General features: G+C 32.8%; 1 protein-coding gene across 2 annotated transcripts in view; it reads right to left on the reverse strand.

Moving 5' to 3' along the window:
• The window catches only part of DMD (dystrophin), a 1,921,557-nt gene that overhangs the window by 644,469 nt on the left and 1,258,400 nt on the right, over window positions 1-18,688 (reverse strand). The window lies entirely within an intron of this gene.

Consider the following 18,688-nt stretch of genomic DNA (forward strand, 5'->3'; position numbering starts at 1 on the left):
CTTTACAAAGTGAACTGAGAACAGACCCTTTGGTCCCTTTGATAGGCAGGGAACCCTGCTGGCTGGGCAATTAAAAAGACATAAGGTACGATATACTTGGGAGAAATACCAGGCAAGGCTGATAGAGAGTGTAGGAATCTGAGAGAGTTCTCTGACATTTTCATATTTTTGTTAAGTATGATTTTTTGGGGCACATGACTCTACGTCCTCATTACTAGATTTGCCTCTTGGTGGAGTAGAGAAAGACCCGGATCTGCAGTCAAGAACCCCATATTCCACTTTTAGTTTTAATGCTTACTGATCATGAAGGGATTTTGTGGCAATTTTTTTATTCTTATCTTCCATCTTAGAATCAATACCGTGTATTGGTTCTAAGGCAGAAGAGCAGGAAGGGCTAGGCAATGGAGTTAGGTGACTCGTTCAAGATTGCACAGCTAGCATGTGTCTGAGACCAAATTTGAACCCAAGGTTATTATGTGAAATGACAAGGCTACAAATATCATAGGAACCTTAATCTAAAAAAAACTTACAATCTAATAGAAGAAAAAGTAAGGCAAGTAAATAAGTATGATAGAAGAGAGAATGAGATACCTGCAAAGGGCAGGTCTATGAAAAGTACAATGAGAAATCTGAGGAGGGAGATTGTCTTTATTTTGTAACTAAAGAAACTTTTCATGGAGTTACCACTTTCTTTTTGGTGTTAGGAATGTAAAAAAAATTTTTTTAAGGCAGGAGAATATCAAGAATTCATTTCCCAGAAGCCAAGGTCAGAGAGCGTATCTAGGAACAGTTTCAAATTCTATAGAAAGGTCAAGGAAGATGAGGATAAAAACAAAACAAAACAAAAAATAGGCCATGAGAAAGAAGATCTTGAATGACTTGGGAGAGCTGTTACAGAACAAAAGTGGAAGGATGGAAACCAGCCTGCAAGTGGTTGAGAGGAAAGCGGGTAATAAAGAAGTATTAGTATAAAATACTTTTTTCCAGAAATTTGGCAGAAAAGGGGAAAAGTGTGCTGTAACAATAACTGGAGGGAGTGATGGGGTCAAGAGAAGGGCTTTGGATCTTTTAAAGGCAATGAAGAGCTTAAAGATGGATAAGAGAGGGGATGACTGATGGAATAAGGTCATGGAGGAGATAGCTAGGAATGGAATAGACATTACTAGAGAGGTTAACTTTGGCAAGGAGAGGGAACAATTCACCTTTTGAGACTGCCATTCTCATTACCATGTGTGAAAATGCTGTACTCATAGTTTCTGCAACATAAAGTTGGTAACATTTTTATTCATGCTTCTGAAATAAAGTATTCTGAAAATATACTTAGCTTAGTGACTCCCTTTTGTATATTTTCTATTGAAATACTGCTCAGAAGCATAAGAGGTAGGAAGGTACAAGAATCTTGTTGTCTGCCTCAGGGCCCATACAGTGATAATTTCCACCTTTTGCAACTGAACCCAGTCAGGAGAGTTACAGTGAATGTATGGGTTTGGGGGGGGAGGGGAGAGAAAAAAAGGAATTTATGACTATACAATCTCAGAAGAAATCATAGGAAACAGACAAGATCTAGATGAGACAGATGGTTGAGGAACCATGGAAACAAAAGAGTAAAATTGTGTTAATTTTAATGAAAATCTCTGTTAAAAAGAAAGGCAGAACATTTACATAGTAAAAGGAAAAAAATATAGGGTACCATATTTGGAATTACAGACATAATAGATGTGTTATATTTTTCAACCATTTGTAACATGGCAAGAAAATCCTGTTAAAACCTTTTTTATTGGTTGTTTTGATCATCCAAGCAAAGAGAAAGATATCACAATACCAGAAAGCGGGTACAAGGGCCAATTCACTAGTACTTTAAGCAGACCTAGACTTTTGAAATATTTCTTACAAACAGGATAGGATTAAATTCAATGTTACTCATTTTTATTCCATGATCATTTACTAAGTGTGTATTGTATATAATGAATACTTAGGTGCTGAACTAGATAGATTGAGGAGGACTTAGAGTCAGAAAAACCTATATTTAAATCCTATCCCTGATACTTTTTTTGTGACCATGTGCAAGTCATTTGCTTTTATTGAAGTTTAGTTTCTTTAGTTACAAAATAAAGACAATAATTCCCATGGTACTTCCCAAACAAGGCTGTGACATATATAAGCACATTATATTAACATACAGAATATTACATTTTGTTGTTGTGCAGTCATTTCAGTCACTTCCAACTCCTCATGAACCCACTGTGTTTTCTTGGCTAAAAGATACTGGTGTGATTTGCCATTGCCTTCTCCAACTCATTTTACAGAAACTGAGGTAAAGAGGATTAAATGACTTGCCTGGAGTTACACAACTAGTAAAGTGTCTGATGTCATATTTGAAATGGAAAGATAAAATTGTATTTATTGCTTTTATATAATTTATTATAAAATTAAGCCACATCATATAAACTTTTAGGTAATATTTGTAACTAGAATGCTAGAAAGGTTAGTTTCAGTTGTTAATCAATTGTGATAAGATAAGAAGGAAGTTTAATGGAAGAGAGCCTGTTATCAACCCTAAAATGTTAAGTATACAGCTTAACTAAATCCTTATTTCTGATAAAGACAATAATCATTTAGAGTTGGTATTTGCTTTTATGCCAATAACAGGATGCTCAGATAGTATCCTTAAGTCTCTTTATGAATCAGTGATCAAAAAGTCTCTTCCTAGGGTCTTTGTCTGAAAGTATTAGGACCAATAAAATGCATGGATTTTGTCCTAGAATTTAGCCACTATTATCTAACCAGCTTTGAACATTTAGTTTTGTTAATCAGTCATCTGTATTAACTTTCAAAGGTCTAGAAAAACAACTGTGAACATCTAAAAGATGTCTTTGCCACAAGCTGGTCCTGGTGAGACCTCTAGCTCTAATTTCCACAATTAGAGATGGATCTTCAGTTCAGAATGATGGCCCAGATTTTCTTTATTCCTTAAAGTGCTCAGGTGTTCTACCTACTGTACCTCCTGGCTGCCCAGAATGTGAAATAAATAGCAGTGATTATCCCTACCATGAAGAAAATAATTTTAGGAGGGGCAAGAGGTGGATTACAAATAATTACCTAGGATGTGGCAAGTACTTAAAATAGATATAAAGTGCTATATTCAAGAAGTCAGAAAGAGAAGTTTTTTTCTTGCTGCAGTTATCAGGTCTTTGGAAACCAATTTCTCAGTTCAGCATGCATTTGCTTGCATTACACTTGGTATCTAAATCTTCATCACAGTATGTCATATTGAGAGATCAAAATAAATGACAGTCAGATAGCACTTCAAAGGTCATAAATCATTTAACACTGATCATTTCATTTAAGCCTCAACACAACTGTTATAAGGTAGGGAATAAAAATATCCTTAATCCCACTATACAGAAGAGGAAACTGAGGCTTAAAAAGATTAGGTATATTGTCCAAGGTCACCTGGTGGCTAAGTAAAAAAAACTAGGTCCACTGACTAAATTCATGACTCTTTACATTTTCCAAATGCTCTATTAGAAAGAAAAATCAGGGCAGTAGATGCTTCCAGCATTGATTTTATTAGTTAACAACAATGTGTAAGAAACGAAAAATAAGACCCTGAGGATGAGAGTTGTTTCACCAGGAGCCATGTTTTGTTCCTTCATGGATGTCTTACCTCACATCTAGACTATAATGATCTTCTCGATCCTTTTTGCTTCTTCTATTTCAACAAAACTCCCTTTGTTTAGGAAGGTATCACCTTACTTTTGAACTATTACTAAGAGCAGTATCCTACTAAGTCTGTGGCTTCCTATTCTTAATCCCACCAATTATTCTCATATATAGGAGGCAATGAAGTTTTTATTGGTAAGAATCAATATAATATATGTAATAATGTTTTAATCTTCTTTTTTCTTTCTAATTTTTTATCTTTTTACTTGTTCTACCCTAAAACTTTGACTCTTATTTCTTAAGTAAATAATTATGTAGATGAATAATATGAATAATAATCAATGATTTTTGAAGTCCTAGCCTCAAATGAAAGTCCTCTGGTTATTTGAATATATGTATATGTACATATGCATATGTAAGTATGCTTATTTCTATAATTATATGTGTATTAATTATATATATTTTCACATACATTTTTATACTTTAGTTCATGTAAACTTCCATTCAGAAATCAATATAATCCTTTTTATGTAAATCAGTTCATCTATTAACTATCATATTAATTTTATCCTAGAAATGTAATAAGTCCATATTTTTGAAACTATCCCTCAGAATCAGTAAGCAAAGTCACTTTTTCAGCAAAGCTCTCCACAGTGTCCTATAGTCAAGGTAGGTTTCTGTGTGCAAATAGGCATTTGAGAGAGTGGTACAGAGGTATTGTACTAAATTATTCTGGTTTGCTTTTATGTTCCCAATGTAGAAGTAAGAGCTCAGCACCTCTTTATTCCTCTGAGAGAAAAATGTAGTTAAAAAAAAAGAGAGCAAAAATAACTCAATAGAAAAAAATTAGATAGTAATGAAGGGAAATTAAGACGTCATTATAATTGGATAGATAAAATCAATACTTAGGTTTTAATGCTTTTGAAAATAAGATACATTTTTAAAATTTTATAACAAATATGTAATAATTTTTTTAGGTTTCTATTGATACAATGCCTGAAACTGTGTTACCATAACACTTTATTTCTTAAGTAAATCATGAATCATGTTGACCTTTAGTTTTTACATCTATCACATAGCATTATTAACTTTTATATTCTAGTAATTATAATACTTGAAGTATTAAGGGATTGTATTATATAGTAGTATAGGATAATATTGTAGGGATATAATAAGGAAAACTCTTTGTTAATAATAAATTGTAAATAATTATGTTATCACAAAGTTATTAGAATAATGCTATAATCAATATTGTTTCTAAAAGTAGACACACATCTAAATTTCATTTTTATAGGAGCAAAGATTTATAAGAATATAGATTTAGAATGGCACATACTCATCACTTTTGAAAATTAGGGATAAAATATTAATGTTTACATGATTCATTTTCTTTCCCTCCTCCCTCTCAGAGATGACAAGCAATTCTACTGGTTTATATTTGATACCTATTTCTGTATTATTCATTTTTGCTATAGAGCAATCTTTTAAAGTCAAAACCCCAAATCATATATGTGCCTTCTTATTCTTAATCTCACCAATTATTCTCATATATAGGGAGCAGTGAAGTTCTTATTGGTGAGAATCCATATATATATATATATATTTATACTTATAAATATATATCTTAATCCTTATAGAATCTTAATATCTGCTTATTGTGTATAATTTCTTTAAGAAGATTCAGAAGGACCTAGAGATTGCAAATACTGAAAAATAATCACCAGAAAAAAAGAAATTGTTTTTATATTTGCAGACAGGACCACAATTGGTTATTGTTATTATAGGAGTGATTTTGAATTGCTTATTTGTTTGGAGTAGGTTATAGAGAGACAGTTAGGTAGTTAGACAGAGAACAAAATTTATACTAAGTAAAGAATAAAAGTAATACCACTTGAATTTGAAAAACAGTTCAAAATGACCTATTTAAATTATTAATTAAAATGGAAAATAAATATGTTGACTCTGATTAGCACCATTTTCTAGGGCAACTTAATTAATATAATATTAATATGTATTAATAATATTCTAATAAATTTAAGTGATATATGATAAAATTTATTAATAAATGATAATTAATTAACATTAATTAATTAAAGTAATGACAGCAAGCACATGATTTCCTTGTCAAAGATAAACAGATCACTTGTAAAATATTGTGAAGGATGGCAGATTACAAAAAATAAAACAATTTTTAAGTGTAGGCTATATTATATCAGGAACAATAAGAGATTAAACTGGAAGGCCAATAAATAGACACAACCTGGAGTAAATATGCCAGCATTTACATCATGACACAATGTCATTCTCATTTACAACTGAACCACCATATTTGGATTCTAGTATTCTTAAGTATCCAATTTTGTCCCTGATGTTTACTACTTTTGTTATCTTTGACAAGACACTTAACTTTTCTGACCCTCAGTTTCTTCATTGGTAAAATGAAGAGAATTATATCAGATGGCTTTTGAAAGCCATTTCAGTTCCAAATCTATGATCCCATTATTCTGCTCTTCATGAAAGTAAAGCTAAATGATGATGAAATGTTAATATACTAGTGGAGAGAGAACTTATAAATTTCCATTCAGATTCATGATGTCTTCTATGGTCTTAAAGGGAGTTGAATAAGAAAAATATAAGAACTGGTGATCTTTTTGTCTGTTTCATTAGTTTTGTTTTTTTTAAACCCTTGTACTTTGGTGTATTGTCTCATAGGTGGAAGATTGGTAAGGGTAGGCAATGGGGGTCAAGTGACTTGCCCAGGGTCACACAGCTGGGAAGTGGCTGAGGCCGGGTTTGAACCTAGGACCTCCTGTCTGTAGGCCTGACTCTCACTCTACTGAGCTACCCAGCTGCCCCCTGTTTCATTAGTTTTTAGAAAGGAAACAAAAAGGAAGGATAAAGATGCTAGAGAAGAATTGGGGAAGAAATGGAAGGAAATTATTAGTTCATATAAATGAGGTACACAAAAAGAATAATACAAAACATGGAGGAAAGGATATGAATGCAACTTCCCATTCTTTGACTCCTAATTTTATAACTTCAATTTTACCCAAATCAGACAAAGACAGATTGAATACACTAAGAGTTTAGTGTAGAGAAAGGGGATGATATGATATTAGAGGGAGAGTAGAGAGAAAGAAATGGTTTTAAGCAAAACAACTTCAGCTTTGGAAAGTTGACAAGGAAGGTTGATCATAAAGAAGAGATTAAAAATAGAGAAATAAATTCTAAGGAACAGATTGAGATCTAGGGATGGTGAAGAGAGGAGAGGCAGAGGCAGAGTAACCGAACAGTCCAGTTACAGATTACTAATAGTAAACTGATTACATTTCTTTTTGTAAAGAGGAAATGTATGAGTATATACTAGAAGGAAATACCCAGGAAATAGCCATAACAGTGCAAATGTGATCATCTCATCCACAAAGTAGAGAAAAATATTTAAATATATGAGAAAACAAAATCCAACAATTTGTTTTATGAGAAACATACTTGAAACTTAAAGATTCAAGCAGACTGGAATGAAGGACTGGCACAAAATTGATTAAGTTTTGGGAAAGCATTAACAAAGCAGGAGTCATAATTATCTCATAGAGGCTGCATGTAAAAAACAAACAAACAAAAAAACAACCCCAACATATTTAAAAGAGATAAACAGGGTTAGCTAGATGGCTCAGTGGATAGAGAGCCAGTTTGGAGATAGGAAATCTTGGATTCAAATGTGGCCTCAGATACTTCTTACCTGTGTGACCCTGTTTAAGTCTTGTAACTTCAATTGCTTAGCCCTTACCTTCTGCCATAGAAATGATCCTTAGTGTAAATTAATTAACTAATTAATTAATTAAAGTGATAAACAAGGAAACTATATTTTGTTTAAAGGCGTTACAGGTAATGAAATCACATCAATATGTTTCATATATATGCATTTGAATTACAGGGAGAAGTAGAGAGCAAATGTAGCAAAAATAGGAAACTCACTGTGCTACTTTCAGTCCTAAACAAATCAGGAAAAATGATAAAAACAAAAGTAATTAAGGACCTAAATAAAATTATAGAAACATTAGATGCAATAGATATCTGCTGGTTCTTGAATTAAAATATTAACTGTAAATGGCAAATTTTGGAATAAAAATGACTATTATGCTTGGGCATAAAATATATAAACAAATGTAAAAAGGAGAAATATTAAATAGATCCTTTACAAACTATAATACAATAAAATTAGATCAAGGACCTTTGAAGAAAGGATTGAAACTTAAATGGAAACTAAATAACTAAATACTAAAGAAATCATGGGTAAAAAAAAATAAATCATAGAAATAGGATACATTTTTCAGTCCATGAAAAAAATATGACAGTAATCAACTTTAATTTTATACAAATTTGCAAAAATAGGGAAATATGGCATTTGACCAAACTCCTATGAGATAAATATGCATATGATGCCTAAACTACACAGTGATAAGTCAGAGAATGGAAAGTATAGACCAATATGGCTAATGGAAATCAATGCAAAACTGTAAAATAAAATATAATCAAGGCTATATATTAAAATAGTATATTTAAAAGATTATAAAGCAAGGCCACATTGGATTTATACCAGAATGAAGAGTTGTTAGCAGAACTATTTATCTAAAATTCCATATTAATGACAAGAGATAGCAAAAGGATTTTTTTGAAGAAACAGTGATTTCATTGGAATAGAAAATTCCCAACAATGAAACTCCTGTTACCAAGGTAGGTTAAGGCCTTCTTTGGAATGTATAGTCTTTGGAAATTTAAATGACTCTAATTTAAAAGGAAACATAGAGTTCTTATAGGTTAAGCCACTATAAAACCATATGATTATATCAATAGATGTGGGAAAAAAATCTGACAAAATAAATACTGCTTTATGTTAAAAGTAATAGCCAAGCATAGGAAAAATGGATCATTTATTAATATGGGAAATAATATGTATTTAAAATTAAGAGTTAATATCACTTCCAATTGTTAAAGATGAGAACTTTCTAATAAGATGAGGGATGAAGCAAGGATAGTTTTTGTTACCACTATTATTTAATAAAATTCTAAGCATAGCGAGCAGACAAGAAAAAGAATTAAGAGATTAAGCAAAGAAGAAACATAATGATCAAGAAACTACTGTCTTAGATATATGAAAAAATTATGCTAATATAATCATATAGTACTCTAAAGAAAAAAAAGATGACAAATAATTGGAGGAGAATTGGGTTGAGCCAATACAAATTAACCTATAGAACTATAAGACAAGCTTAAAATTAATAACAAATAAATAGTATGTATAGGAGAAGCAGACATGCTAGACATACGCCAAGTTAGGAATAAACAAGACTTGGTGATTGACTGAATTTAGGAGATTGAGATGAGGGAAGAGTCCAAAATGAATCTGGTGACAGGGTAAATGGCAATTCCATTGATAAAAAAGGTTATAACTTCAAGGAGATAGCTTGGCTTGGGGTAGAATGAAAGCAGGAGGTGTAAGTGAGTAATGGAAAAATATTTTGAGACATACTGAGTTTTAAAAAATCAGAGGTCAGGCAGTAAGGCTGACTTTTAATAAAATAGCACTTTTAAGTTTCCAAATTGTTTTCGCTATATTATTTCAATTAAACTTCACAAAATTCTATATGCTAAGTATCATAACCTTTCTTATCTTTAATTTACAGGTAACAATAATAATAATAGCTAGGATTTACGTAGCACTTTAAAGTTCACCAAGAACTTTACAAATATTTAATTTTATTTCTTACAAAAAAACCTGTGAGATAGGGGTTATTATTTTTCCTACCTTAATGAGGAAGAAATTGATGCAGAGAGCTTAAGCTACTTCCTCAATGTCATAAAGCTAGTAAGACTCTGAATTAGAATTTGAACTTAGATTTGCTTGACTCCAGGTCAATGGCTCTGTCTTCCATACCACCTAGGAAATTGGGCCTGAAAGGGGTTTTGTTACTTACTCATTGGTCTGGCATTTGGCTGACTCATCCCTTCTTCTCCACCCCTTACTATCCATACAGAGTTTTAAACTTTTGTTCCTAAACACTTACTAAAAAGAGTATTTGTTAAAAACCTAGTGTATGCCAAACACTATGCTAGCCCTAGAGGAAAGAAGACAAAAATAAAATTATTGATGCACTTAAAGAATTTACAGTTCTTTGGGGGAATAACAAATAAACATATAAGTAAATATAACTCCTTCCAGAAACACTTGGATAGAACACTTGTGCTATTCATCAAGAGTTCTTCCATTTCTCATTGGTTTTGGAAAAGAGGCGACAAGATAACTTACTCTCTGCCCAATTGGGAAGAAACAGAATTCTGACCTTGAAAATAGTGGAAAATGAAAATGATGTGAAAAGAACTGAGAAGTCAAGAGAAGCCCTAGCAAGAGACAAAGTACTGAACTTTTTGACAAGGGATTGAAATTGTAGTCTAAGGGATGTATTTTCCCTGATCACAAAGAGGATAATCCCAAGGGCAGGAGATTGTGATGCAGAGAAATAATACTCTAGTTACTGATTGAAAATTCAGTAGTGAGTGTTTGCTGGTAAGACTAGATTGGGGTTCCTGGAAGAAGATCCAGTACTCTTTTTTCTGCCTTCTTTCTGACCTTTTATCTATGCTGCAAGAAGAGAGTAGGGAAAGAGAAAGCCCTTCCTAAGAAGTATTTGGGTTTTCCTGTTATGGATTTGAAACCAGATCTCTCAGAGTTGTGCCAGCTCTACTTACTTGGTAAATGGCAATTCCATTGATAGAAAGGGAGAATACTTTAAGGAGGTAGCTCATCCTCCATGTCAGAATCTATTGACACATGTAAGCCAGTAGCTTAGGAGGTGATTATGTAAGTTAGCAAAATGGCAGTCATTCCTTTTCCCTTTTCTTTGGGAAGCAGCAGACTTCTTAGAAGTGAATTGCTGGGAAATGAAAGCCTTTCACTAGAAGAGAATGAGCTGCTAAGGAAGATTTTGCCTAGGAAGGGAAGGGAATATCATTGAGTCCCTCAGAAGTATATAAAGGCTCCAAATTCTGAGATGATTGACAGTTTTTCAAGGCGTTGCTCACCAAAGACATGTGGTTTCTGATGCCTAATAATTTCAAAGTAGTTTTGGATAGAACCAACAGAGTATTGGGGAGATGGGTTGATTCATGAATGACTCATCTAGAAGTGGATCTTGGGGTAAACTTGCAACAAAGTTAGGGATTCTTGGGGATGGAGGTGAGAAAAGATATGGGAAGAGGAAAGGGAATATTTTATATGATAATAACAAAGTTTGCATGGAACATAGAATGGGAAGCTAAGCAAGGTCAAACAGAGGTCTATCTTTTTATTTCTGAGCTAATAGGGAGCAGCTGGAGATTTTTTTTTTTAGGAGAGAAGTCTTAGATCAGACTAGAACTTTAGGAATATCACTTCTATAGCTGTATGAAGGATGGATTAGAGTGGAGACGTATTTTGAGGCAGGGATATTAAGCTACTGCAATAACCCAGACAAGAGGTGATGAGTATCTCCACTACAGTGGTGGCTATGTGAGTGAAGAAATAGAAATGGATTCAAGAGATGTGAGGAAAAAGTTCAAATCTGGTCTACTGTATGACCTTGGATAAGTCACTTAATCCCTGTTTGCCTCTGCCTCATTTATAAAATAAGAATAATGACATTCCTTATCTTCCAGGGTTGTTATGAGGCCCCAAAGAGATAATTATAAGGGTTTTAGTGCACTGCTTGACACATGGTAACTGATTTATAACTTTTAGCTTTGATGATGATGATGATGATGATGATGATGATGATGATTTTACTTTAGACTACATCTTTACTTTTTTTTTAAACCCTTAACTTCTGTGTATTAGTTCCTTGGTGGAAGAGTGGTAAGGGTAGGCAATGGGGGTCAAGTGACTTGCCCAGGGTCACACAGCTGGAAAGTGTCTGAGGCCAGATTTGAACCTAGGACCTCCCGTCTCTAGGCCTGACTCTCAATCCACTGAGCTACCCAGCTGCCCCTAGACTACATCTTTAAAAGGCAGTTTGAAGTCCTGAACTGCTTCTGGATTTCAACCTGTTTTCCAACACAAGTTCTTCACTTTCATCTCCTTATGCTTATTAGTAAATTATTTGCAGCTTTTCTCACTTAAAATAGTTTAAAACATATCTTTCTCTTTTAAACTTCCTACTTGGTGGGCTTCATCTCATTTTCACTAACTACTTTCTATTTTTTTCTGAATTTAAAAAGTCTTTTAGGCAAAAGATGAAAAATCAGCTTTTGTATTTGGAAGAAGTATAGATTTAAAAATTATAACAATGATATAAAGGTTGACTTCTCTTTGATTACACATACATTCTAAACTTTCATTAGGAACTTACATTTAGAAATCAAGTGAGCCTATAGGTGAATGGTAAGTCATTGTCACTGTATATAATTATGCACCATCAATCAGATGGATATAAAATTTGAAATGACAGTCTACAGACTCAGAAATGCTTTTAAAAAGTGCTTCTCCATTTTTTATGTCTTCATGAGGTTACTTGAATTTATCTCTGACACTCTTAAAGCAGTGTCTCAGGAGAATTTAGTAATGTTCGTGACCACTTAAAACAATCACCAGTTAAGTACAAATAAGCTTCCAAAGTTATTCTGAAAACATGCTGCAAGAAAATACATCTGACTGTTTCTTCTTTTATGTTTTCCTTCCCAGGGAAAAGTTATTAAGGAAGATTCTGTTGCTATGGAGACAGTCAATTTGGTACCATCTGTATTCAAACTTCAATGGCTGCAAGCATTCAGCCAATCTCTAGGTTTTAATTGGCAGACGATCCCAGAATGCTTTATAGTTCTTTTTTCACAGTACCAAAAAGGAAGTACATCTCTCCATGTAAAATCTTGAGAAGAAGGTTCATATTCTAAGCATCACCATATCACTATTTTTAAATCATATTTGTCAATTTACTAGTTATGTTAGTTCCTCTGACACTTACGTGATTGGAGAAAGTGCCTTGAATGTTTTGTCAAGATGTGTATCTTTTTTGCATAATAGATATTTCATGGAACTAAATCCATTTTACAAGTGAGATAAGCCAGAGCCTAACTATGGTGTGAATAAGATTTTGTCCCAGAATGAAGAAACACTGCTTCCTCCTCAGTGAGGGAACATTTCCTCTCTCTTGTCACTGCACAACACCCCTACCACCATACATAACACCATCACTACTAATAAATCCCCTCTTTGGGATTGCCTGTCTTTGCCACTCTACCAGAAGACTCAATGGTTTGGTGGGATATTCCCTGTACTGCCATCTACTGCTTCCAGTTCCCCAAATGTTTTTGTCCCAGCTGACAATTTTTCTGATTATGATTTTATGTAAGCCCTTTTACATGAGACTTATTGAGTCTATTAGGTGTCTCTTTCCCATGTTGTACCAGAGCACAGCAGAGGGAAAATTTCCACATCACAATGAAAATCTAATTTCTTTACACATGTCCATGTTGTTTTCTGTACTAGAATGTTAGTTCCTTTCATGTAGGAGTTGCTTTATGCAATGCCTCGGCTTCCCCAGCATACAGTTACTTACTACTTATTAGTTAACTGGTTTATTGCTTGATCAAAGGTAATTTTAAAGACAGTAAAGTAAGAATTGAAGGAAATAGGTGAGTAAAAACTTACTCCAAGATTCTTGAGCCTAAGTCCCTAGGATGATAATTAATATTATTTCACACTGACATAGTGTGTTAGCACTTTTCTCATAATTCAAGATGTGCAAATATTAGCTCTGAAATTACCTCTTGCTGGCATTAAAGCATATTTTTCAACTGAATTATCTAGTGTAAGTTTTCAATAAATAAGATATGAAAATGTCACATTCATTGAAAGAATGCATAAACAATTCCAAAGTGACCGAATTACATCAGTTTCTAAATGCAATTTAGAGATGTGGAATAATCTTTTTCTCAAGATTAGCTTCTTGTAGATGCCCTAGCCTTATGTTGGGTAGACTCAGGAAACATCTGTTTTCTTAGAGGACAGGGGGTCCTGTTTCCAACATGGAAGTAAACTTCTTTTATTTGATTTCTGAATGATAAGAAATCAGTCTATTAGATTGGCAAATACTGAATACCTATGGAGAGAATACTGGTCTTGATGTCAGAATGACATAACTTCATATTCCACATTAATCACTTAGTAGCTGTGTGACTTTCAGACAGTTGCTGAACCTCTCTTAAGTTTCCTTATCTGTAAAATGAGGAGATTGTATTAGATGAACTCTAAAGGTCCCATCCACTTCTAAATCTGTGATCCCACTGGGGCTATTATAAATACGAGACTTGGGGGAAGATAAGAAATAAAATGAGAAAAAAATAGTTTTGACTTCAAGCAGTTATATAGGGGAGTAATCCACAGAGAAGAAAAACTTTGTTCATGTTGAATAATTCCTTACATTTTAAAATAAATCTTCCTGAGCCCAAGATTCCTGTTTTATTGATTTTAGTTTACTCAGAAAGCAGTGAAATAGCAAATTCTTTCCCTAATCAGAGACTGATCGATTTGAAGAAAAATAGGGAAAAAAAGTTTTAATGTTGTTAATAAACTAAAAATGTATAAAATGTTGTTAAAATTAATGAAACTTATTTTGTATTACTTAATGATAGTTTCATTTTTTGATGATATGGGCCTACAGTTTGGTATTATATCCACTATACCCATCTTGAACTTCAGCTAACTATGGAAGTTATCTTAGATGACAGTATTTATAATTATATATTTGGCTTCCATGTTCAAGATGAAATATTTTTAATAAGCATTCAGCCAAAAATATATTTAAACTAAGTCTGTTTTGAGCATAAATGCAACTTGACAGAGCAGTTTACTTAGAAAGGAGATGTAGAATTAATGAAACAGTACTTTATTTTCTCTGAACATAAACAAAAAATATTATTAGTATTATTAAAATAAAGTAGCTCTACTGAGGCCCTTAATATATTTTTTTGCACTCACTGATGCAAAAGAAATTATGGCCAGTCTGGCAGTTTAAGTCCTGAAATATGCAAAATTCATTACCTATCTAATGAGGTAGAAAGCCAATGAATTTAATGTTTTTAACTGTCACAACACTTACTGCTGGTTGCTACACATTCATATTTACTCTAAATTTCCCTAGTGACAACAGGCTACTTGGTCACACATCATTTTCTAGAGATGACAATTTTATATTCTCATTTTGTCTCGTGTCATAATATTATTTTACCTATCTTTAGTTATCTGAGCATTTTCTTTAAAAATGTTTTATTAATGCCTTTTATTTTTTTAATGCCATAATCAATATCCTCTTCCAAAAGAAAACCGTTAAACAAAACCAAAGGACAAAAATACTGCATCTGACTACTTAATCAACATTCCACTCTCAGATACCCGCCCCTCCACTAAAAGGACAGAAGTGATTTCATCATCTCTTCTCACAAATAAGAAAATACACTAAAAACGGGCAGATGGAACTTTAAGCTAGTGGTACAATGCAGGAGTTGGTAAACTATGGCCTTGGAATCAAATCTAGCCTATCTGGTTTTCTATAGCCTGGGAACTAAGATAGAGAACAGGTTTGGAGCCAGGAGGTTCTAGGTTCAAGTCTGACCTCTGATACATCGGGATTGTGTGATTCTGGGCATTTTATTTAACCTCTTAGTCTTCTAGACAGCTCTTTTACTTTATTTTCTTTTTCTTTTTGATTTTGATTTTTTTAAACCCTTAACTTCTGTGTATTGGTTCCTAGGTGGAAGAGTGGTAAGGGTTAGGCAATGGGGGTCAAGTGACTTGCCCAGGGTCACACGGTTGGGAAGTGTCTGAGGCTGGATTTGAACCTAGGACCTCCGGTCTCTAGGCCTGACTCTCAATTCACTGAGCTACCCAGCTGCCCCTCTCTTTTTGATTTTTAAATGCAGATCAGTTTCTAACCTGAATGGGTTGAGGGGATTTCCTTATCCAGGAGTTCTCTCTACCAATGAAATCATAGTTCTAGTTCCTAGCCTCTCATATATCTTGAAAGGACCAACATTGGTTAGGTAGAATTGCACAGATGATGATAGTGGACTATTACTTGAAACATTCTCAATTCTTTTTTCTGGATTAAAATTTTACTTCTCTTTTCAATATATGAATTTATTCAGGTTAATTTTGCAGTCAGATGCAAACTTATGTTTGCCTAACAAATATTCTTATCGTGAATGAATCTCTAGTTATTCATTAATGACAATCACTATTCTTTTAGTCACCACCCAGGTTCTGAATCTCAATGTTATTTTTTTAAGTGAAAGATAAAGAAGAAAAGGAAAGATAAAACCAACTGAATGTAGAACTCCAGAGAATAGCAAAGAGAGTTTTCTTTAACAAGTAATGTGGAAAAAAAAAAAAAACAGAAGAAAATAATTGAAAGAGAAAGAAAAGAGACCTGTTTCAGGAACACTGAAGATTATAAGGGAACATTTCACATAAAAATAGGCATTATAAAAGATGAAAATGATAAGGCCTTAACAGAAGTAGAAGAGATTAAGAAGAAGTAGCAATGGCATACAGAAGAACTCAATGTTATTTTTGACTTCTCTTTCCTTCACAATGTCAAACTAGTCACTAAGTAGTTCTACCACCACTTTCATCTGTTATGGACCAAACCTCAACAATTATTGATAATTTAGTCTAGGGTTCTTTTATTTTTGTCTTCTTTCATGTCCCTGAATTCTGTCCTTTACTTGGCTATGTAAAGTTTTCCTGAAACAGGCAGATCTATATTATGTCTGCACAAGAATATTATTTCATATTGATAAAATTAAAATTCCTTACTCTGATATTTAAAACTATTTTACTATATGTTCCAACTTAACTTTAAAGCTTTTAATATTTCTCTTGTCATACCTTTTATTCTAGCTAAATTGGGCTATCCATTATGTCGATGCCTAGAACAGTATTTTGCCCATAGTGGGGTGCTTGGTCATTCTTTAAAGCATTTCTTTTAATGACTTTTAGGGTTAAATAATCAGTATATAGATGTGTGTATTCATATATATATAGAAGATATGAAAGAGTATATATATGTATTTTGATGATATGAAAGGTAAATACATACACACTTATAAATGTACATATAAATATCAGCTTTCTTTCATATCACCCAAATCTATAGAATAAATTTAATAGTAAATACAAATTTCTCTCCCAAACATTTGTCATCTTTCTATTTCAGTAAAAAAGGTGAATTAATTTAGGATTCAAATTAAAGATTCAATTGGATTTGAAATCATAGAAAATCTCAGTTTCCAAATATATAAATTTTAAGGGTTGGGGAGGATAAAATGTTCAAACTAAAAAGGGGCATTAAAGATTATCACTCTGTGATCTGTAATCTAAAAATAAAAGACAGTTCAGACAGCTCCTAATTATCTAAAATATTTCATATACTCTGTGGTCCTATAGGACATATTCTCTGATTTTCTATGTGCATAATAGCAATACATTAATAATTTCTGAATAGCGAATGACTCTTCTGACTTCCATACATTTAGAATTCTGAGTATATTGTCTTCCTAGATGATAAGAGATAAATAAGACCATTAAGTTTATCAGTAGATACCCCAACATGCTCCTGGCATTAATGATAAACATTTAAGAGACATTCAACCTCCTGTCAATGAACTTTGCAGAATTTGGAAAGATTTTTTCTTTGGTAGTATACCAGGAACACATTTTCCTTTTATTGTTTAATAAACCAGAGAGATAAAGGCCAAGAGTAGATAAAAATTGGGAAAAATGCATAGAATCAGGTGTAGCATGCAACGAAGGCCTACATTACCATGTATGTTTGTTTTATTCATATTAATTTCATTTTATTGTACATTAACACCTATTATTCACATTTTAGGGTTTGTTGAATTTTGACAACTGAGGTACAATTCACAGCTTAATCATATTGGAAAATTATTTCTTTTCTATTATTTCCCCTGACATTTAAGGCCCATTTTAACTTGTTTTCCCCATAAATAATCTGAGGCTTATGTTATATCTTATTGAGCACATAGTGGTGCTCTCTCTCTTGTTCCAACTGATTCTCCTTCTACTAAAAGAGGTAGGAATACCCTAAGGTAGTCGTACTCAAAATTTTTGTTCTCAGGACCCCTTTAAATTTTTAAAAATTATTAAGGACTCTATTTAAAAATAACAATAACAAACCCATCAGTTATATAAACATAAATAGTGTTTTAATAATTATTATTTTCCCAAAACAAAAAATTAGTAAGAAGAGTATCATTATTTTACATATTTTGCAAATCTTTTTAGTATCTAGTTTAAGACAGTTGGATTCTCATATCTTCCTCTGCATTTAATCTGTCTCAATATGCTGTTTTGATTGAAGTAGAGGAAGGAAATCTAGCTCCAGTTAGATATGTACCTGTAAAAGGGAGGACTGTTTTAATAGGACAATAATGTCTATATTTTTATGAAAACTGATTTGGACAGACAGATCTCCTGAAAATATTGGGGAACCCCAGGAATCCTTGGATCACACTTTGAGAAGCATCATTTCAAAGGCTCTTAAATATAAGCACATATGGAAACATATAGATATATACATAAGTATAATTATGCATCCGCATTTATATTTGTGTGGTGTATAATATGTATACTTGTATACAAATACGAGTCAAAAAGACACTAAATATATGCTTTGCAGCACTCTTCCATCTTTCTAGGAACACACTGGGAATGGTAACAATATTGAAGTCTTCATAATTTTGTAGTCCAGGGATTAAAGTTATTATTAGAAAAAAATATTGTAAGGAACTCAGTGTTAATATTTATGTAGTGTTCACTTTTTGCCAGGTCCTGGACTATACTTTACAATTATTATCTGTGGTCCTTGCAACAATCTTGGGAGGAATGTGTAATTATTATTCCCATTTTACAGATTAAAAGAAAAACTGGGGCAAACAGAGCTTAAATGACTTTTCTAGGTCATACATAGTGTCT

Source organism: Gracilinanus agilis, chromosome 3 (assembly GCF_016433145.1).
Source record: "Gracilinanus agilis isolate LMUSP501 chromosome 3, AgileGrace, whole genome shotgun sequence".
Taxonomy (NCBI): domain Eukaryota; kingdom Metazoa; phylum Chordata; class Mammalia; order Didelphimorphia; family Didelphidae; genus Gracilinanus; species Gracilinanus agilis.